Source organism: Parasteatoda tepidariorum, chromosome 1, assembly GCF_043381705.1.
Source record: "Parasteatoda tepidariorum isolate YZ-2023 chromosome 1, CAS_Ptep_4.0, whole genome shotgun sequence".
In the NCBI taxonomy this organism is placed as follows: domain Eukaryota; kingdom Metazoa; phylum Arthropoda; class Arachnida; order Araneae; family Theridiidae; genus Parasteatoda; species Parasteatoda tepidariorum.
The window spans coordinates 72,246,627-72,271,305 of NC_092204.1; the positions used below are offsets into that span (position 1 = coordinate 72,246,627).

A 24,679-nucleotide genomic window follows, 5' to 3' on the forward strand; every position below is an offset into this window, starting at 1 on the left:
AAATTGCTGAATAATGAAAAAAAAGGAGCAAAGAAAGAAACTCGACGTAATAGATGATTATTAATTTTTACCGTTTTATTTATTTATTTTTTATTTTATTTGCTAATTATTATATATTAACGAAACCAGGTACGAAAGATAATTTATCTTTGATTTCCGACTACTGATAATTATTAATGATCGATAAACATTAAGAACATTATCTACGAATTGGCCAAGGCCATTGTCATAGAATATCCCATTTAAGAATTCAAAAAAACATTTCTCCTCCCAAAAGAATATCACAATTCCTATAATGTTATCTTGTAAATGTAACATTCGAATAGCATATGAAACAGAATTTTGATTTTTTTTCTAACCCTCCAAATGAATATTATACTTAATCCTTTGGTAACTAACTAAAAGATAAAGAAAAAGTAATCGAGTAAAAGTATTTTTTATAATTACATCTGAAAACGTTTATTTTGCCGTTTATTTATTATTTTGAAGTTTTTGGTTATAATTAGATAGACAAGTTCAGGAGATCGGGAAATTCTGTTAAAGAATTTATAGTGGGTTCTAGTATAATCCCCTTATTATTTAATAATAATCATTAAACATACTAAAAGTTTAACAAGATTTTTATTTATTTATTTATTTTCTTTTTTTTGCAGATTATATTAGAATTTCTATTTTCTGGAGAAAATGCTCTATAAACAGATTTACAAAGTGCTGGTAGAAACATACTGACCATGTTTTTGAAACTTTTCAATAATCGTTTCAGGAAAGTCGCACTTCTACGATTCGGAAAGAAATTAGAAACGTTTCTGGGACTCCTTGAAATGTTTTTGATATAAGGTTAAAAAATTATATTCGTTACGTTTTGAAAATCCTTTGTATTGTATGGGAACGTTTGAAGTAATTATAGCATATCAAGTTGGATGTATCTTTTCCGATTGTAGTGATTTTCTGATAGTCCTTTTTTAGTTTTATTGGACAAAACTACACGTAATCAAACTGCACAAAAACGCAGTTATAAGCATTAATATTTTAACTAATAAATAAGTAATAGCCATTATTTATTTAATCCGGATTTTACCGATGCCACGAGACGTTTTTTATCTCGCCATGCTCAGTTCCAATCAGTTCGAATTCTTCGTCGGTTAGGGAAGATGTATTTTTAGATTTCCTTTTTGTCGGGATTAAATCGTATTCATGGATCGTGTTGCAACCATGTATCTTATAAAGTGAAAAATGCCTTTTAGCAATTTTTTTTAATAGCTAATTCTTCATTTTGGTATTCCAAGTCAAGTAAAATGCATTTAAAATGATATGATTTAAAAACACAGCTTCTTTTTGAACAAAACTTGTTTTGCCAGACAAATTAGGAGACTATAAACTACCATAATTTATTTTACTACTCATTTTCGAGTTGAAAGCTTAATCAAAAGTGTCTTTAAACTAGTTTGACAAGAAATGTTTCCGAGAAGTAACCGACTAATTTCATACTTTCCAACCTATGTATCAACTAAATTTCATATTTTCGTTTATTTATTTATTGTATTTTCGACCTCTTACTAAATTCCGATGCACGATTTTTTTCTTGGGCTGCGAAAGTATTTCTTGTTAGGAAGAGGAATTTGAATTTAAAAAAAAAAAAAAAACAAATATTATAATGATAAAAATATATCACTGAACTACAGCTAACTTAGAATGTTTTAAGGTGAAAATTTTAAAAAGAATTTTTTCTCAATTAACAGGGTTTTATTAGAGCCCCAATAAGGGGGTGCATGAACAATTTTTCAAAAATGCGATTAAAAATAGCAGTAAATTTAAGTATTTGATTCACTTTGGTCCTTATTCAGCATACTATTAAAAATTACTTTATTTCGTGAAGGCGTAAAACTAAAATCGGAAAAGGCTTTGATTAATAATTGAAGAACTTACAGGAAAAAAGATTTCAAGAAATATTTTTGAATAAAAAGAGAGAGATTGGGGAAAGATAACATTCAATTATGTAACATTTATTGATTGATGATAGTTGATAAACAATTGAGGATACTTTTGCTTCTCTTAAGTTTCTAACCAAAAAAATTAATGCGCTAATAATAAAATTATTTTGCTCTAATTTTGAAGGAAATAAAAATTTAATGAAATATAATTTCACGAAAGGATCAAAAGTACGATTGGGAATTTAACTGCTAAGCAATTGGGTGGGAGAGTGGAAAAAAAAAAAGAAACAATTAGAGGAGAGAGTTTTCTAGTTGATACGAAATAAGATTAATGATATCTTAAGACAATATTTTTCAAAATACTCGTACAATAACACACAGATCAATTTCAATAAAATATTTCCTTTCTTTTCTTTCAAATATTTTTTGTGTCTTATTCTTAACTTCAATACCATTGTCTTGAGATAATAGATAAAGAAGAGTTTCAACTTGGAACATAGAAATTATCATATTTTGCTTTAAAAGTTGTGATTGTTTAAACTTTATTATTATTATTTTTTTCGTTTGCATGATATTAAATTTCATTGTAATCTTATTGTGTTTTGTCAAATCTTTTTTTAAACTTTTATTTTCAAAATTTTCCACTTATTATTTTCGACCATGTAAAGTACTCAATTTAAAATAAGTACAAAACCATTGAACTGAAATTACTAGAAACATACTGATTTAGAAACACTAAAATAATTATAAGGAAAGTTCGCAATCTTTGTTTTCTAGATTATGCATGAAAAAAATATTTAGTACGAGCAAAGAATTTTTAAAATAGAAAACAAAAGAAGGAATTGACATATCTTATTAAAAAATCACTATTTATTTATAAAACAAAACGATACAATACAAAAATATATTTCAATGCAATAAAATATTTCTTTGTAAATTTATACTTTAACAAACCATGCACCTCTTTTATTTTAACCAAGAGAGATAGTTTTATTAATTTCGTTACTTAAAATTTGTGAAGATAAAAGCATTTAATTTTTGTCTGACACCATTGTAAATAAAAAAAATTTCGTTTTCGAACGATTCACACCAAGCACGATAAAAAAAATTTTTTAATAATAACTACGAATTCGCATTTTATCAAAACTGATACAAATCTATTTATAAATTAATTCTTGTTTGAAAAATTTTTTGGTGTCTAAATATCGCTTTTCTAAAAATTGTTTGATTAACAGAATTTGGCTAACAGTTCAGAAATACACAAAAGTTTGCTATTGAACTATTTTTTTTTTTTTTTTTTTTTTTTTTTTTTTTTTTTTTTTTTTTTTTTTTTTTTGGTCTTGGGTTTGAATCTCGGACAAGGCATGTGTGTTCTTTCATTCTCCGTACTATCTGTCCTTACTATTGGTGCAGCGTTGGCTCACCTGATATGGTGTCCCTGAAAGAGTGGCCAACAAATCTGCCCTACTGATACCTGAATGACAAGTGTCAATCGGGTGGGCACTGTGAAAATTTTTTTTTTTTGGGGGGGGGGGNTTTTTTTTTGGGGGGGGGGGTAGAAATTCGTATTTATATATTAATCTTTTTTAATTTGTAAATAAAAAATAAATAAAAAATCATAAAAAATGGAAGAACGGCATCCTGAAATTCTGCATCTTGATAACTTAAAATTTGCTCTTTAATTTATCAAAATTTACTTTTTAGTGCATTATTAACACCTAAAATCTATTAATTCTAACAAGTAAAAAAGAAAATTAATTATTTTTTGCGCCCATGCCAAGCTAGCAAAATGTATGTTACATGTATTTTTTTCAGTTTCTTTGATTTTTTTCATCAAAAATATAAGCACATTTTTTCATATTAAAACAACAATATTGACAATTACATGCCAGGAGTCCAATCTTCTCACACAAGTATACCCATTATATCAAACAAGGACCAAAAGGATAGGTGGTCTATTTGGTCCACCATGATTAGTTTAACTTAAGATTGGCATAACGTAGCGGAAAATAAAATTTCTTCTTGATCTTACAGAGTCAAAATTAACATAGATTTGAAATTTTGAAAGATCTAGTAATTTTCTGTCTATAAATTCTAATGCTGCTCAAAAAGGGAAAATCAGTACATTCAAAGAGAGGGTATGAAACCTGGAAGAAATCTTTACGATTTTAAATCCAAGAGTCATTGAAATATTGCTATAGCAAGTTCGTAAGCACATTTTTGGCAATTTTAGACCCCTTTATTCCTTGTTAGAAGAAATAATCTAACCATGCCTGTGTAAGAAAGTTGCAATATCCATTGTTCTTTTCTTTAGGTTTGACTATTACTGTAGTTTAAGATTAAAGTAAATATAAATAAATGAATAAATAATAATAAGCATTGCTGATATCTCACATTCCCTTTTGTCAGCAAAAATAAGCAAATTACCAAATCCTACTCCTCCCTTATATAGTTACGTCAGATTTGAACGGCACCTAAGTTGCAATATCTTCGAATATATATGTCCTCGAAAAAATATTTTTAAAGGGCAATAACATCTTTATTTTGTTGCATAGTTACGCTAATCTTAAGTTATACTTACATTTCCTCAACATTAATATTTTATATTTTATAACCGTCGTTGAAAAGCTGATTTAAAGCTTTAGCTGAATTTAAGACTACTAATGTTCACCACAGTAGCCTTGTAGATTTGAACCCAATCCAGAAGACAAGGGAATTTCTGGATCAAGTATTGGGAGAAAATTTGCTTTCGTGGAGGACTTTTTGAGGGAACTAAGCCGCATTTGAGGTTAAATGGAGGAGAAGACTACGAAAACCTCCCATGGTTAACCTGACCGGAAAGGGACTCAAACCTTTGATCCGTCTACCACTGAGGATATTACACGTCAGCATTGTGGTCGGTGCAAGCCGGATGCGGATTCGTATCGATGAGCCATTGGTGGGATTCGCAACCGGTTAACCTCATTAGAAGGCGAACGCTCTATCCCCTGAGCCCCATTAATAGTGCTCAATCTTAGGCAATTTTTTATTGCTTAATCCAAATCTTTACGGAATTTAATTTAAAAAATGTACACTTGTGCTAAACATCACCAAAATTTGAAACGTAGAGTGTTGATGGATCGAAAATTCGGCCACCTTGACGTAGAACGTCGAAAAACACTTTTTAGATTATTACTAAAATTATTCTTATAAAACAAGCAACATTTTAAAAAATTGTGCATTTGATAAGTGCCGGGATGGTTCAGTGATAGAACACTCACTTCCCAATAAAGCGGCTGGGGCTCGAATTCCGGAAATGGTCAGAGTATTCGTACACTTCTACCAATTCGCACTGTCCTGGTTGCTGTCGGAAATTGTCCTCCAGTAGTAGACGAATCAAGGGTTAGAATGGCCTAACCGTCGGTCTAACCATAGGCAAATGCGTATAAGCTGCTCCTTTAACGCAAATGCGGATAAGCTGCACTCTGAAGGTCTCGCAAGTAGACCAGCTTCTCTCAGTGTTTTTTTTTTTTTTTAGGAGTTTCCTCGTCTTCTGGTCTGATGCTAATAAACATTGATATCGATGCAAATCCAATCCAGTCAACATCAATGATGAAAAAGGATTGTGTATAAAATGAGTAACATCCATAAATAAAATAATACCAATTGCATAATTTTGTCCATTTAAACTTAAAAACTCCCTTATAAATTCATGATGAGAGTTGAACTAATATCACATACTTACTCACGAAAAAAACATAATCTCTAAGTGCCCTCTCCCTCTCACAAGTTAAGATGGAATGATAGAGGGATTATTATTCACGCTTTCCGAAACTCCCGATGGAAAATCCCCATTTCTCCCTTACCGGAACATAGGATTCTCACAGCATCTCCTCTTCTTTTTGCCACCCGGACGTTTGAAATCCGATGTGCCTATTCTTCGCATATCGCAACAGTTTGTTCAAAGCGACAATAGAGAACACAATGGAAGTGTCAAATATCGAGCCCCGGACTCCCCTGGACAGATGGACTATTGTGTTGCCTGTCGCCACCGACGCCCCTCCATTGGGGCGCTGGATGCTCGCGCCCCCTCCTTCCATTTTATATTACTTTATTTTGTTGCTTTCCGGGAGATGGGTGAAACACGGGAACACGCGACAAATCGAGGCAATTTTCTACTTTCCTTTAAGGTGACACGTGGACAATCAAGCTTTGATGTTTACAAAAAACAGAGATTGTTCTTCGATTAGGGTGATACATCATTTTAATGCCGCAGATGTTGCTTTACTGCAAATGACACGACGAAATTTTATATTTTAACAAACAAAATAGTGTTTGATTAATATGTACTTAAAAGTCTGTTAAAATGTGTGGTTATTGGTAAATGTAGGTGTATTTAATAAATTAAAAACAACTATTTAACGATACCCTTATCATGACTACATTATAGGGCTATGAATTTTTTCTTTTATAATAAGCGTCAAACATTAGCGGCTTATTTCTCCTCTTTTTCTTGAAGCAATATTCAAAATGTGATAGTTTGAATATTTCCCATGAGCAAATTTTAAAATTCAAAATCGAAATATTTATTAATATAGAGTAGGAGAATTTATTCTGCGCATCATTTTATAAGAAATTTTACCATTTTACATCGTTTCTCTTATTGATAATCACAGCATGTAGCACAGAAAAGCAACGAAAATTATTGAGGAAAAAAACTGGACTTGGCGGAAAAAGAGAATTTATGACTTCCTTGTTTTTCAAAAAAAATAATAATAATAATAGTTCATAAATATTTAAAAGTGATTTCAAATCAAAGAAATAGATTGCACTCAAACGAAACAGGTTCGAATCCCAACAATAACTTCTTAATTTTAATACTTTTAGTACACTGTCTCAATTGCATTATTGATACAAAATGTCTTTATGGGTGATAGGTTAGAGTCTTATTGCCGCTGATTGTTGCATAGTTATGTTAAACTAAACTTAAAATTACATTTCCTCTCCATTAGTGGTGCTCAATCTCAGGCGATTTTTAATTACTTAATCCAAATCTTAGCAGAATTTAGTTTAAAAAGTGTACACTTGTGCTAAACTTCGTCAAAATTAAAAACGTAAAGTGCTTAATGGGGCCATCTTGACGTAGAACATAAGAAACCACTGTTTAGATTATTACTAAAATTATTCTTTAAAACAAACTACAGTTCATAAATATTTGAAAAAATTATTTCAAACCAATCGGAATAATAATAAATAAAAAAAAATTTTAAAAAAAGATTGAGTTCACGCAAACGACGCAGGTTCGAATCTCAACAATAACTTCTTAATTTTAATACTGTTAAGTACATTGTCTCAATTGCATTATTGGTACAAAATATCTGTATAGGTCATCGGTTAGAGTCATATTGCCGTAGATTTTTTATTTAACGGTTGTACGATTAACTGTAGATTGTTTTCGTAGTTTTCCTTCTAATGAAACACAAATGCAGTAAAATTCTTCCAAGTAATTCATCCTGGATCAAGAGTTTCATTCAATTGACTGTGATGAAACGAAATAATTAACAGTGGTGACGAAATAAAATGACTAAAAGTTGAATATTTGCTTTATTCTTTTTTTCCAAAATAGTTAAAGTTGTCAGTAAGCGGATCTTTCAATAATTTATGATGAATAAAACAACATTAAATTGGAAAATAAATCTTATCTTCTGAAAAATAACGTTTCCCATTTAATTTCTTTTGAAACATAAAAAAATATTAATTTGAATATTCACTATAACAAATCTAAAAATAAACTGCGATATGAAAATCTAAAAGGTAGGGGAAACTGGAAAGATTCCATCCTTCTTTTCTGTATTATTTTTATTTTAAAGACGGAAAGCATTTTTGTTTACAAGATTTCGATTGTTATTAAAACCTTATCAGTTTCTTTTGTTTCAGTTCTTTTTATTTATTTAAAAAACTAATCTATATAGTGAAATAATATGGAAGACTTAACATAAATAATGTAAAGTGTTACTTTGAAGGAAATTGAAAAATTATTTCCTTGCGCAATTTTTTTTATGAAGACAAAAATTTAATCAGCAAATCAATAAGAAAACAAACTTCATTTTATTGCTTTTAGAATAATTTGACACATTCAAATTGTGATCTAGCTTATGATAGATGATAGAACAAGGATTTAATACAATAAACTAATAAATAACTTGTTATCTTTAACAAGTCTGGGAAATTGAATGTTTTCGAAATATTACTCAACGCGTTCTTCTTCAAAACGTTCTATTTTATGTGTAATTCCAAATTATGTTTTTCTTTTTTTGTAAAGTTTCTTTCCTTTTATTTAACGTTGCACTTTTTATTGAGATTCAATAATCTCAAATTTTAATGAAGTATATTTCAACTCATCATTTGCTATAAATTAGTATTCGTGTATTCAATTGTGCATATTTAAATCCTATTTAAATCTTAATTTTATATATATATATATATNAAAAAAAAAATATATATATATATATATATAAACATCAAAATATGCTCCGTTGTTGCAGTTGTTGTTGTTGTCGTCGGCCATTAAGGCAGAAGTGTGCAATTGTTTTTGTTTTCCAGTGGCGCCATCTATGTTGAAAAATTTGACTTTTGCCACACCCATAAGTCACACCCGTTATATAGGGCGGACCCATTTACACATCCATTCCTTCATCCATAGAGCGTAATTTTGACCTGAACCAGAAAACGATCAATCTATAATTTTTTTTTATGGAAACATGGAGGATTTTGTGACCCCACAAGTTTAACGTGCACCAGTCAACATTTACTACACAGGGAGTCTTCGACCGGCTGTATTCGAACTCCTATTCTCACGAACGGGAGTTAAGCGTACTGCCTACCAAGCTATCCCGGCCCAAAATATGTTCGAATTTTTAAATATTGATTGTATTATCAGCAAAATATTTTTTACAATCTGTTTACCAGAAACTAAATATCAAGAGTGCTACCTCGGAAATTATGAAACTGGGCTCCGGCGTAGCAAAAATAAAAATCTTTCAATTTACCTCTTTACCGATTCAGGACATACCCATACAAAACTTACGTCATCCTAGTATCCTTCGTGTATATACATCTGTATAAACGCCTTCATGTATAATATTTCGTCATAAAAAAAATGACGTTTATAAATAAATACAGGGGCTAGCTCGTGACTATGAGGGTCACGATGAAATCTCACTTTTCCTCACCAATTGGATAATTGAGGTTATTACCTGGGTGCGATGATGACCCCTCATTTTCGGCGGCCCTTTTTCTCCACACCATTAGGATCTATTAGGGCACGCCGACCATCTGTATATTTAGAGCCTCCTTTTTCATTCAGGCTAATATAAGAGTGAAAGAAATGCTCAGATTATGAAGGAAAAAAATATGATCTCAACTCCATTGTCTGCCGGAAAAGCAACTTCTTCAAGTTCTGCCTAGAATAATGAGCCGTTATTATGTGTGAGGTACACTTTTTCTTCTTGCCCTTATGGTTTCAGCTTAAAATTCTATACTGTGAAATAGGAGTGGGCCGGTTCTCACACCCATATTTAACTATGGGTGGATATCTGTTTTATATAATGTACCTTTAAATGGATGATGTATAGGATGTGGTGTGAGATGTAATAGGCAATTTGTACAAATTGAAAAAGAAGCGATTAAACTATTGATTTTAAAAATATTAATTGAATATTTTGTACAGTCATCTGTATTAAAATATTATACACTATAAACTTTAACGAGTATGACAGTTTTAAAAGAGTAATTCTTGGAACAGCATTTTATTGTCTATTATGTTTCTTGAAAGGAAAACTAAAAAATGCGACAAACAGCTTTAATTTTTAAATTCCTGGCAAAAATCTAGTGTAGGAATTTTTTTTTCTAATTTACGGCTCCTTTTAAAATATTGAGTATATAAATTCCAGAAGAAATTTTGACTATACTGCTTAAATGATAATTGAAAATTTGTACGCGTAATGTTTAAACAACCATCAATTTTGAAAATTATGACAGATTTTAAAATATATTATTTTTGACACAAAAAGCAATGGTCTTATTTATTGTCTCTTCAGGAGATAATTTTTGCTTGACACAGAAACTTATTACGGCATCAAAAACCTTTATTTTGAAAATCCTGCCAAAGGTGTTTTTTTGGACTAAGCTCTTCTTGTTTCGATTCGTGAAATGATTAATTATATCAAAACTTGAAGATAAATTTTGATTATACCTTTTAAAAATTTATAAACTTTTGTACGCTCATTTATATTTGTGTTAAACTGTAGTTTGTGGCTGGGCCAAAGGATGCGTGGTCAAGGTTTGTGGCTATAGAGTTAAGTGTCTCCTCCATTGGTGCTGGAACATGATGGTTTAACATGTTCCTACCAGAAATAATTGTCTCCTCCATGGTGCCTCCTCATCTCCTTTGGTGTGTGCACCAAGAATGGTTAGACCATCCAAACATTTGTCCCGATTTACGATTTTCGAAATAATGGGTTACATCTATCATTCAGAACATTTCATAGCTTTCAATGAAATTTTTTATTAAAATTTTTTTAATTTGTGAAAGATGCATAGTTACAAGGAATTTAGTTTTAATCTAGCTTCTCAGGCCTTTTTCCATTCTCCATAAAAGATTGGATTAACAGTTGAAATTCGCATCATTAACATAAGATTTTCTCATTACTGGGTGAAGCTTTTTTTTTTATTCATTATTTGAAGCATCATTTTTCAAATTTTCTTTAAGATTTTACCAAAGATAATGAATAAAGAAGATGAAGTACCATAACATACCTTGTAACTTTAGCTAGGAGTGTTAGGATATGAAATGAATAAAGCTAAAAAAGGTCTCAAGAGGTTAATCATACATTGAGATATAATTTGAGGTATAATTATTGAGACATAATTGAGAGGTTAATCATTCTATTGAGATATATTTTATTTATTTATTTCGTCAAGATTGTTAGGGGGTATATTTGAAGGATGGTTTCTAAATCCGGTACCATAAAAGTTTAAAGAGGTAAGCCCAAATAAGCATTTGAATTAACTAATTTGTGACGAAAAAACGAATTTTCAAATATTTAACGAAACTGCTTCTTCACCCTTGATGTATTTTAGAAATTCTCCAATATTTTTTTTTTATCTGGTTAAGAAAAAACATATTGTGGGTTGGTACAGGGGTTAGTGCACTTAAGTGCCAAACAGCTTTCCAGAGTTCGATTCCTGGTGATGACTGAGTTTTTATTTTATGTTGCACTTTTTAATCAACTTTGTTAAATGATGTGTTAGAGCCGTGGACACTCGGGGGATAGAGCCCTCGCCTCCCAATAAGGTGAACTAGATTCGAATTCCAGCGATGGCTGGTCGATACGAATTCAGCACCCAGCACGAACCAGCGACAGTGCTGATATCCTTAGCTGTAGATGGATCACGAGTTAGAGTCCCCTTACCGCCAGGCTAATCCTGAGTCGTTTTCGTGATTTCTCTCTCTATGTAACACTAATGTGGGTTAATTCCATCAAAAAGTCCTCCTTGTAGGCAAATTTCTCCCACTACTTAGATCAATCCAGGAGTTTCCTTGTCTTCTGGATATGGTTCAAAATTACAAGGCTACGGAGTTGAGCATTGGTAATCGTAAACTCAAAATTCCGTCCGCTGTTCAACAACGGAGAAAAATGAATGCGTTACATTAAGTTCATCGTTTTTGAAATTCGTTGTATAAAATTCGTATCCTCAAACAAGTGACGATTGTAATTTAGTCAATTTGGAATATGGTTTCATCAATAACGAAGAAAAAATGCTTTTTTTTTACATTTAAATAATATATTTAGTATTTAAATGCTCCAAATTCACCGAGTAACATGGTAGACATCCTTTAAACCCACCACAAACCTCAGAGTGGAGGATATAGAAGTATGGGTCGCACCACCATCGGATTATTCCACCATCAAATTTTCCGCAAGGCGAATTCACAATAAAAAGACATGAAAACCTCACTCCCTATCTCTAAATCCGCATTGCACATGTTGGGGGTAGCCGCTTTTATATTTCACTGATCCTACTCCTCTACATCCCCCTCACAATGTGGCTGACACTGCTGGCGAAAATCGGAATAAAAAAAAAAAAAACACGTGGTACGTGGACGAGTCTAAGAAATACGTGATGTGTTTACACTTAAAAAGATTTTTTTTTATGTATGCTACTTCTTTTATACTTGTAAATGGTCACTGAATTTATGATATGTAAACAGAAATGAAATAAATTTTTATGATTAAATGTGCATAGTGCATGGTAATTAAACGAGTTTGGTTTCTGAAAGAATTTCATATCAGTAAAACTAGCCATGCATCATTTACTCTGTTCTAGTTATTAAGTCGTTTCTTTTGTTTTAGCTTATGCTGGTTAAATTGTTTAAAATAATTTAATTTTTGACGAGATACCATCAATCACACATACATTTAGTTTGTTTCATTTATAAACATGCTTATTTCTGTACTAATTAATAATTCATCAGACAAAAGAAGAGTACATTTTTGTGTTAGATCTCGTAAATTAAATTATCGACTGCAATATTAAGTAGCATTTCAGGTGCTTATACCTATTTCACGTATTTTATTACACGGAAGTAAAACTTTATCTTAAGATCAAAAGTTATCCAAGAAGTAATGCATTTATGACCTTCATTACTGTTAATTTTATTATCTATTATTATTACTTATTTTAATAATTATTGTTATTTTTTATTGTGATTTTTATTGCTGTTATTTATTTATTTATATTTATTATAATTATTTATTATTCATTTTTTATTATTTTTTTATTTTATTAATAAATCAATTTTTTTTAAATTTTATTATTTCATGCTTCTCGTATGCGCGCAGAGGACAATATCTTATCTTATGCTGTGATAAACAAAAGTCATTTCAGCATTTAAAAGGGTCCAATTCAAATCAACTCAACCACCAAAAGTGTTCAAACTAGTTTTTAGCACTAATGATATGGATTAGATGGTTGATATTGATGTAGTTTAGTTCACACGATTTTCATACTTAACAAGGTAATTTATAATTGTCAGAGGTTTTTGAAAGACCTTTAATAAATTATGAAGGAAAAGAAGCATTTTTAAACACCCTACGCCAGAAAACCAAACGATAAGCTTGTAACTTGTATCAATTACTTAAATAGTTATTTTTTATGACTGCATAAAATTTCGTAAACCAAGCGTTAATATTTATAGAGATATAGACATTTTTACATTAAAAAAAACTTTAAAAAAAAACTATTTTTTTAGTCAGAGTTTTTTTGCTATAACTTTAAAAATATTCAATGGAATAAAAAAAAATTGGAGCAATTAAAATTAATTACAAAATTATTTGTTTAAAATTTAAAATTTTCTTTGAAAAAAAACTGTGCAAGATATGTGTATTTAAAGTAGTTCTTTTATACTGCGCATGCGCAGAAAATTTTTTTATTAAAAATTTCTTTTTTTTGTTGTGAATTAACTTTGGCAACGAATGAAAAAGTTTTTTTTTTAATATCTTAAAAATTTTAAAACATTTCAAGCAATTTTCTAGGCCTGCTTTGTACTTTTTTAAAAGACTATTCAAAACGATAAGGGGTTTTCCCCAAATTTTATTTTGTACTATTAAACAAGATGTATTAAAAATGAGATCGGCATTGTGGGTGATCATTCCCCATAAAAGTATATTATCTTTCGCGTTTTTGTTCTTTATACCATCACATTACGGTATCTGGGAGATTATTGTAAGATATTTTGATTTGTTATTAAATTTTGTCCCATGATACAAGATAAAATTTGTGGAAAACCTCTGATCGTTTTGAGTTTTCTTCTAAAAAGTTCAAAAACTGTTTAGAAAATTGCTCGAATTTTTTTTTAAATATTTAAGATAGATAAGATAATTAAAAAAAAAAAATTTTTTTTTTAAATTTTTCTGCGTATGTGCTGTACAATATCTTGCATAGTGCTTAACGAATTTTTTTCGCAATTTAAATCAATAATTTTGCAATTAATTTTAAATCGCTCAAAAAAATTTTTTTATTCCATCGAGTATTTTTAAAGTTATAGCAAAAAATTGTAAGACAAAAAAATTCATTTTTTCTAAAAATGTCCATATTTCCATAAATATTAACGTTAGGTTTACTATATTTTAAGCATTTATTGAAAATAGCAATTTCAGTAATTGATGCAAGTTACAAGCTTATTGCTTGATTTTCTGCCATAGGGTGTTCAAACATACTTGTTTTCTTTCCTAATTTATTGTAGATCTCCCAAACCTCTGAATGCTTAATATCTTATTGCTAAGTATGAAGAAACGCATGAACTAAACACCTCTAAAGTAATAAAATAATCCTTTATGTATTTCTTGGAAAATTTAAAAAAATCTCCATCAAAAATTTAAAATGTCTCTTCCAATATAGTAGGGTAGTGTGTATATTAAACAATTTTATGAGCATACCTACGGTGCTAAGTTAATTACAATAAAAATCTATATGGTGAGAGATCTGGAAAGAGCATAAGAGTGAGATATAATAAGAGTGAGATAATAAGTAAGAGAGTATAATAAGAGTGAGAGATCTGGAAAAAGCAATAATTGGCATTTCAAGAGAAGAAAAAAAAATTTAAAAAAATAAATACGAGTACAATCAGCTCAAGCGAGCCATCATCTGATTTCGAAAAATAGGGTCTTGGTCACTTGCGAAACTTTACATCAAAAGTTCCTTTTCAAAATTCTGAAGTTCTTTCATAAAAAAAAAGTGAAAATTAGATAGTTAATCTAGAGATGATTTCTAAATAATATAAGACTAGTAAATGATTAAAATCTTAAAGTATCGCTTTCCATATCTTAAGTAAATTAGATTTCAGTTAAGTGTGGTAAATGTCATCCTTATTATAAGTCTCAAAAGTCAAGTAGGCAAAAATTAAAACCTCTCGTCATTCGAAGAATAATGGATCTAAAGTTTAACCAAACACTACAGATAAATTAGATAGAGACCACTTTACTTTAAGGTAGTCATATGGTAAAAATTTTAATTTTAAAAATTTCAATAGTTGTTGTGGCTGTCCTATGCATTTCATACCTAATTTTTTTTAACCTTTTGAGCAGATAAGACACTGCTGTCTCTTTCATATCTATTTTTTTGACTCTCTAGTCATAAGCAAAAATATATTTTTTAATTTTAAAAATCAGTCTAATAGTTACTAAAAATATGTGTTAAATTATCGGAATTATATTTGTATGAAAATAAAATTTAAAAAAAAAGTTTTGAAAAAAAGTTTTCATATTCAGTAATTTATCAACTATTGATTTTGTAAATATAAAGAAATTTCAATGATAAGTAACTGTTTCGCTTAGATCTAAATAACTTCAAATAAGAGGAAATTTGAAAAATTATTGTTTCTAAGTGAGCTGTGTTTGGAAGATTTTACCTTTCACGCAGAAAAAGACTGTACTGCATATACCCATAAATTATTAAAATGCTAAATATAACATTCTTCACTTATTTTGACTCAAATTAACACAAAATATTGAAAAAAAGTACAAGAAATATGTTTAATAAAAATTCTGTGTCAGAGAATTAACAAGTGATGATCTGTGTTCTAAATAATTGAACAAGATTTTTTTTATTCGTTATTCATTTCTGTAACTATGCAATAAATTATTTATTTCAGTTATATTTTTTTATTTCTTTACTTAGTTTTTACTTTCAAACGTTGTCAAAATAGTAATAGTCGGGACTGCGAATGCGTTGGTTTGAGAATAAATTATTGTACGCATTTACTATTAAATTATTAAAAGGTTTCATCATTTATATATTTTCGTCTTTAAATTAAAAAAAAAGCTCAAGTAAGGACAAAACTAATTTGTTTAAAAATACACCGAGTGTTTTAACACTTATTAGATTTAAAAAATTTGAATCTAATTTAAAATATTAAAAGTATTATTTTAGACTGAAATGCTTTTTCTTTTTTTTTGGAGGGAGGTGCAATTTTTTTAACAACTATGTCTAGATTTGCTTGTAAGTGAATATTTCAAGTCTACAAAATAATGTGAGAGTAGAGTGGGGAGCAATAAATACTTTTTGAGTTAATATGCATTATTATACACTGTTAGAGATTTTGGAATCCGTAAACCACAATAGTGTTTCAATATGCACCAACCTTAATGCAGCACTACGTTCAGCATTATAAACTTGATTACACAGCATTATACTCAGTAAAAACTATACACTGTGATCAAATTACGGTAAAAACTATTGTCACTCAAGATTCCGGTACTTTTTACCGTAAATTCCATTTTTATCGGAACATGTTACGGAACAAAAAATATAATGTACCGTAATTTTTACAGCAATTATCGAAAAATCACTAAATCATTATAATTAAATAAATATTACTGTAAATATTATATTATCAGAATTTGCGATACAAATGGATTTTACGGAAAATGCACCAATAGTTTTAGTACTTTATACCGTAATTTGATCCAGAATTTTTCACAGTGTGCACTGTTAGAAATTTCTCGGAAAAATTGGTTAAATAAAAATTTATTGAGTGGTTATTTTACCATATTTAATCAAAACAGTCAAATAACCATAAGTAAAATGGTAATAAAACTGTTAAGTTTGAGAAAAACTGTTTATTAACTGCTTTCACCTAATACGGTCAAACAGCCAGAATTTTATCCAACCAACTGGAATCACCTAATGAAGCTACTTACATATCATAGCCGATCGGGCTTATCTGTCAATCTCATGAGCTGCAGAACTGGAGTTCGATTCCTAATGTTGACACCACAATATTTCCCCCATTTCCTTCAACACATAAAGAATTTCCAGTATCCGGCACTCTTCAATGCCCACCGTTTTACCAAAACCCTCACTCCTATGTCTTGTTAAATAATTAATTTTTTTTAATGGTTTTGAAAAATGCTAGTTGTAAATGGTTAAAAAAACCGTACTGATGGTTTTATAACAATACTTTTTGTAAATGGTTTCAAAACCGTAAATGAAAAAAATTTTCTTTACCGTAAACTTCACAGTTAATCAAATGGACAGACAGCTACCAGTTATTTTACCATAATTTTAGAATGAAAATTTTCACAGTGTAGTTAAACTTTAATCAAAACAGGGTTTAATCAAAACATCGTGTTAAGATTGCAACCAATTTATAACATTTTGGTTTATGATACTGATATTTTTCTTCAAGGTTGAATCGATTTTTCTGAGGGTTTAGTAATTTTTAAAGAGAATAAAATATCACGAAATGAAATCGTAAGAAAAGATAACTAATATAATTTCCTTTATTTTATTTCTAGACCCATTTTTCCCATCAAGGGCCGTATGCTTCTTACCAATTGAATGCATTTTTTTCTTAATATAACTCTTTAACAGATATTATTAAAAATATTCCAAATAAATTAAGTGGATTTGAGCGTGACTACAATTATGATAAAAAAAAAATCGTAATTTATTTTTCCATACCACACACACACTCTACAGATTACAACAATAGTTTTCAAGGTTGCGTTTGCAATATTTATGTCAAAATTAGTTTTTCAACTGTCTCCACGAGTTTGAAATTTATCTCTTCTCTTAGGAAATTTAGCCAGGACATTGGCCCGATAATTAATTCTTTTGACTTGCGTTCGGACTTAAATTATTTTATTTTTCATTGTTGTGAGCAATTCTTAGGTTTCAATCATCACCCAATCAGAAAAAAATATAAAAAATGACGTCATTTCTCCATTGTCATTGGTAGAAGTATTTTGAAATTGAAAGAGCCACAATTAATATTATTGGTGTGGAAGCCCCGCTCTTTGTTTCTTTTTCTGACACTGTATTTTCCCTTATTAGCAAGAAAAACTATTTGGGGATGTTTCACTGCCCTCGGGTAGTCTCATTAAAAAGAAAATAGATTTTTTTTTTTCCTTTTCGAACATATAAAAAAATGTATACTAAAAAATAAATTCTTTTGTTCGTGTACGGCGGTTCTTTAACAACTAGACTTGAGAAGGATTAGCGAACAATAGCAATTAGTCAAGCGGTGTTTTTGAAAATATTCTTTTTAGAGCTGTTATATTTTTAAAAGAAATATTACACTTCTCTGATCGATATTTTTCATTGTAAGATTGTCTTTCCGGCTGTGAACTTACTTTTATAATTGAAAATACTCCGGGCATCGCCACGACTGTAAATTCTATTTCATAAAAGAAAGAAGAAAAAAACCCATCAGGGAGTCTATATATCTCGCCAAATGAAGTCAACTTTTTTTTAAGAGAGTATATAATTTTACACGATGACGTAGGAAAAATGTTATTCTCAAAGAAACATTTTAATTTATTTTGTAAATAGCATGGTCGAACGTTGAAGTGATTGGAAATTCATTATTTGTAATAGAAATTTGTACCCATTTTATTTCAACAAATGTGGTGTGAATAGGGATTAATACAACCATAAAATATTTTCGAGACTGATTTTTCTCGCAAATTTATTAAATTAGTCGAATGCCTTTAAACGACGTACGTTGTTTCTATTCAAATACGAAAAATTTATTCATTAGATTTATTTCTGAATAGTATTCAGTTACTCAGTTATTTTACTGAATTAAGTATAATTAAGTTTTTTCCTAACATGTTTTAGTTCGAAATTTTAAATGAAGCGAATATCTGAGTGTAAAAACGAGTTAAAGGGCGTTTCAGTGAATATGAAGAAAGAAAAAAAAAAGATCAGATTTAAAATGTATGAGAACATCAGAATCGTAACAATGTCTACAAAATTTCTGCACAATTTCAACAGAATTAAGACAATTTCTACAAAGGAAAAAAAATATAGAAACAACTACCCCAATACATAAGATATTCAACCATAAAGTAATTTTTATTAGAGCTGGAGGACATCCAAAACTTCGTTGGGTTGACTCCATTAGCACAGATTTAAAACAAACAGACCATTGACCAGCATGGAGAGGTGTTCTAGAGAAGGGCGAGGCCCACCCCGGGATGTCGCCTCAATGATAATAAGAATGATGAGGAACATCGGGAAGCTGCTTATGAAACCTTTTGTTCAATTTAAAACCACCATATTTTATTATTTTGCTGAAAAATTAGCTGGTGTTCCGTACTTAAAATCAACCTCAACAGTTTTTTAAACTTAAAAATTTCAATCTTTCATAATATCATTTTGCATATTTTTCCCGCAAAGCTAGGAATCCATGAATGTAAGAGTGTAGATATAAATTAATTACCATTAAAACATTTTTTTACACGCATTCATGATCTGTAGAACAGCTGTAACGTAGCATTATAAAAACGCAGAGTTTTCCAATTTATATTTAAAATATATATTTAAAAAATATTAATAATAATATTTTTGAAAAAAATATTTATCTATTTAACTGAAATATCATCCATGATTAAAAAAAGACGAGAATTTTTAAAAAGCTCATTGAACTGAACTTGTGAGTTTTAAACGAAATAAAAATAGTAATAACTCGTCTGAAATTCTCCCTTTCTCTCAATAAAGTTATTAATTTATAACTGAATAATTAATATCTGAGAAGTGCTAGTTACATAAGGATAGTTTTTTAAAGATAATTTTAAGGTGTGTTGCGTACTTAAATAATTGATAAAATTCTAATTGAAATGGAATTTGAGGAAATCTATGTAAAACATTTTTTAATTACGTTACAGTAAGACATTATAGTTTAATTTTGTTTACCAATTAAAATAGTTTGTGATATTAAAATATACTTAACTTCAGTATTATTTATTTTTATAGGTAATGAAGATAAAACCCCAGAAGCCAAAGATGATAGGCGTCTAACGAGGTAAATATTTATTTTAATTGGAAAGCTTGGTAGAAGAACATATTATGCAAAATAAAATTTTATCAATACTCGATTTTTTGGGTTAAAGGTCATGTGCTTGTTTATGTTTATGCTATGACTATGAAAATACACAGAACATTTTATTATCCAAAATCTACAGGTGAAATTTTTTTCAGTGGAAAACTGAAACATCATTCTGCATTATGGAAAAAATCTAAACAAAAATAGTTTGATTGTTAGCTGAAACGTGGGTATGTTTTTAATAATTTCTCTAACAGTCACGTGGGTTTTAATGTTTTTAATCCAGACTTCTTCCATTGTGGTTCGCAGGATATTGATGAATTTGTTTTTTCTTCGTATAAATACTTATTTGCAGCCACAAATGTTAATAATTTTTTTTTATTTCATTTTTCACAAGGATTTAAAAACAAATATTAATCGTGATCATTGCGGAATACTTTTGAAATTTTATAGTTTATTTTCTCAAATTCACGAAAACATCACTAAATATGTCCTTCTACTAAGCATTTAAATATTATTTATAAAATATTGACAATATTTTGAAGTTGACTTTTTTTCTGTATTTAAAAAATAATTTTAATTTTTGTTAATTTCACTCAAAAATGACTCTTATATTAAATTTTAAGTTATTAAAACGTTAATTATCTATAACATTACTAAAAGTATTTTGAAGGAGATAATTATTTTCTCATACCAGTACAATCTTTACAATAAACTATAAATTTTATGGTTAATTTTTCGGTTATAAGGTTATTTTAAGAACTTTATTTTATTTGTGCAATTATCCATCAAAAGATTTCTAAACCATTTGACAATCCAGTTGGGTTTCGTTGCAAAAAATTATAAAAAATTCTAAGTAAAAAAAATTCTGAATTTAAGGAGGAAAAAAAAATTCAATTAAGAAAAATTCTAAATCAAATGGGAAATCCGCAATTTTTAAAATTTCTTATGCGTGTTTAATTAATGTTGACTTTCGACTTGACATAGTAACATTAAAATAAAAACTAATAGTTACGCCATCAAAACTTTTGATAACTATAATATTCAATGAATGAATGATAAATATATAAATATAATAAAATCACTCAATTTCCAATTGTTGAAAAATGAGTGTCTTAACATTTTTTAATATACGTACTTGTGATTTGTAATTGAAATAGTCCAAATATTATTCAAAATGATATGAAATAAGAAATTATTTCTTTATTTTAATACACTCATTTATAATACTGTGATTAAAAGAGAAAGGAGAGAACAAAAGGTAGAAATACTGTATCAAAATCGAGGAAAAAAGATTTTGAAACAGTGATTAGAATTTTATGTTTTAGCGCCATCTACCGGTGGTGTATTAAGAGTTGATAATTATTAATGAAATATATTTTTAATGTCCACTTGCTTTTATTTTTAATGTAAAGAGTAAAGATATAGCAATGGATTCGAAACTAAAATAAAGAAAATAATGTATAAAATAGAATAAAGGTATTGAAAGAAAGAGAAAAGCATAAAATAAGCATAGAAATAATAATAGAGAGAAAAGCATAAAATAAAAGCAATTGAATAAAAACATGAAATTGTTTAGAAGTTTTTAAGGACATTTAAAAAAAACATCAAACTATTTTTTTTTGTTTTTAATTACTAAAATTTAAAATATTGCTAATTATTATTTTCATAATGGAATTTTATCGATATAATTGCTCGTATTATTCTTCTAAACAGAAGTGGTTAATCCTGATTTAATTTTTGCTTCGAAACAAATAAAGTTAAAAATAGAATAGGGAAATACGCTGTACACACCATGGACACTGATTTATGAAATTATCAAGGGAGTTCGACTTCTAGCTGATATAGAGAACGAAAAATTTTAGTATTTACATGGACTAAATATTTCGAACATATTTACTTCTGCAAAAACTATTTTATCTATAACTCTTCACAACGTAAAAAATAAAATAAAACACAAAAAAAATAAAAATAAAAAAAATTATAAATACATAATTTTAAGTGATACTATATAGGGTATGTAAAATACTTTATAACTAAAATGGTGATAAATTTACAAAATAATGTCAGAGGAACATTTTCTGCGAAACATCATCTTGTGATACCTGTAAATATTTTAGTTATCATTGTTTTTTGAAAATTAAATTATAAAAATGTTGCTTCGATAAGATATTAATTAAAATTTTTTACAACTTAGAAACTTACAGACTGAATTGTGACAAAAAAAGATTTTTTTAAAACAAAGCTTAAAAAAAGAAGAAGAAAAATATCTAAAATTTATATCTAACTAAAATTTTGAATAATTTATTTTCGAGGGGAAAAAAACTATCGAAAATGCAAAAAATATAAGACCAAATATACTAAACTCAAACTATATGTTAAATTTATTATTAATTTAAAAAAATGATGAGCTTTTAAATGAATGTAAGCCCATGTTGGAGTGCTTAACAATTCCTAACTTTTATAATTATTTATTATTATAGGAATTAAAAAAATTGTAAAGGATTTATTGTTTATTCAAAGCTGATTCTGAAAAAAAGTGGCTTATATCTCATAGTGTTGGTGTCTCTGAATTAACCCTGTTATAAGTAGACAAGAACTGGTAAATACAGTTTCGGTGAAAGTACCAAAGATTTCTAATTTAATCAACAAAATTTATATTCAAACAAGCCATGCGTATTCAAGTAATAAATATATGTAAAATATGCATATTTGTATGTAAATTCTCGTATCAGTGAAACAAACGTTAACACTAACACATAATATGCTCTATCAAGGTTTAGTATATTTGTTTACATTTTTTACCACTAATGCGAGAAAAATAAAGTGATGATATGGATAAAATAAAAGGATGAAATGAAATACAAGTTAATAATAATGACATAAATGCGCCTAATGAATGTTGAAGGCATTAACATCTCAAAGTTTTTAATAATACTTTTGAAAATATCCATGAAAAGTATGAAAATAATTTTCAATCTGCGATCTATGATTAAGACTCACGAGAAATCTATCATATTATTCACTAGAATAGCTGTTATGAAATGGTGTTCCGCGGAACCCTAGGGCTCCGTGTTACAGTGCTAGGAGCTAGAGTCCAGCACTAGGGTTCCGGAGAGTTAAAGGGTTTCAGCAAGTCCTTACGTTTCATAACTAGTGATGAGGAGTTTAAAATCCCAGATTATTTTTTGATACAACCTATAATTCATGATTTGTTTAATCTTTCGGTTTCCTTTATTTTAAGCAAAATGCTGAAGAAAGAGAAAAGGCATTTTTTGAAAGAAAATATAATATTTCTAATAATAATATATTGCCTGACTGTGAAGCCAATGGCTGCGGGTTCGAATCCCACTCAGGGCATGGGTGTTTCCCTCTCTTTGTTGTCCTCTGTTATGTGTGATGTGTGAATGTGACCCAGCCTATATGAACGAGTATCTGCGGCAGTGTGGTGTGGGCCATGTTGTTCGCCTCCGTGACTTTGGTCACAATGTGCTCAACAGGCAACATAAAATGAGCAACACTTATGAATTCAGTGCCTGCGATAAATTCAGTGCCTGCTGTTAAAAAAAAATAATAATAACGATATATTGAAAAAATTATGAAAAGAACAAGCATTTATTAAATGTTGAATTAGTTATTCTCATTACGATTTTCAATTCAAAGCAAAATAATTCATATCTTTAAAAAAGAACGATTTTTCCCTAATAGCCATTTTCAAAGCAATTTAAATTTCCCTTTTGAAGTAAACCATAATTTATCTTTTTTTGTCCATTTTCAGCGTATGTATCTGCTCCAAAAACAATTTCATAACTAGACTAGATATAGCACTAGAACTGCCGATTCAAGTATCGTACATAAAACACACTTTAAGATTATCAATAATAAAACGATTAAAAATCTTCATACCAGTAATTAAATATTTTAAATTAAACTTATAGGTCACAATTACCTTAATAAACTTCAGATTTAAAGTCGGGGTTCCGCTGAAAGAAGGTTGATTATTTAGGGTTCCGTAGCCAAAACAAATTGGGAACTCTTGCACTAGATGATCTATCTTGCACTCAGAACTATTGATTTAGAGTGGGCGATAGGTCTGGAACGGCAATCCTCCAACTTCTCAGTAAACTTTCCTTGAAGCGGGATATTTATTTGCAGTGGATTCCGTCCCACGTTGGTCTATACGGGAATGAGATCACTGATTCGCTGTCAAAACTTGCCACAAATGAATCTCTGCCGGAAAGTTTGGCACTCACATCCTCAGAAATTCACTCCATTAGAAAGAAAGGTGTCCAGCTAGTCTGGAATACTCCCCCAGTACATATCTGGTACTCTGGAGATAAGCCGGGTCGTGCTTTGAACCTAAGAGATAATAAAGGCGATCAGACCGCGTTCACTAGATTCATCAGTGGTCACATAAAGTGCATGAGGTATGAACAGCAGCGAAAGGTCTATCCCACCTGCAACAAATGTTTCTCCAGTGCAGCCAGCCCGACCCACCTCCTTTCTGTGTGACCCGGTCTTGTTTTTTGATTTCCTGAGGGTGAATGGACTCATGGACCTGGTCTAGCTCCGCTAGACCAGTGGAGATGGGAAACAACAACAACAGAACTATTGATTTAAAATTGAAGTATAAAATTGGTTCCTTTGGACTTTAATTCCAAAGAAATATGCTTCAACCGCAATACGATATAGAATTGAACCATGATTCCTTTCAAACAAATTGAAACATTGTGTTAATAAGTGTAGAACTATTCAATTTGCCTAATAATGTAGTTCTGCTTGGCTGACAAACACCCTTTTAATATAAAAAAATCTCGTGCAAAACTACCAAATTTAAACTCTACCTAAAGCTTATTTGCATTTAATTATTCCTTGTCTC

The 24,679-nt window shown here is 29.4% G+C and overlaps 1 protein-coding gene across 6 annotated transcripts in view; it reads left to right on the top strand.

The window, feature by feature from the left end:
* LOC107447961 (silk gland factor 3) overlaps positions 1-24,679 on the top strand; it is a 463,042-nt gene that overhangs the window by 376,127 nt on the left and 62,236 nt on the right. For 5 of the 6 annotated variants that reach the window (XR_011638030.1, XR_001584597.3, XM_071186986.1 and 2 more), the window contains one exon: positions 19,731-19,779. The gene's annotated coding sequence lies outside the window, so the exon portion shown is untranslated. Of the gene's footprint in view, positions 1-653; positions 838-19,730; positions 19,780-24,679 lie in introns of all 6 variants that reach the window. The other variant, XM_071187006.1, reaches the window with a different exon arrangement.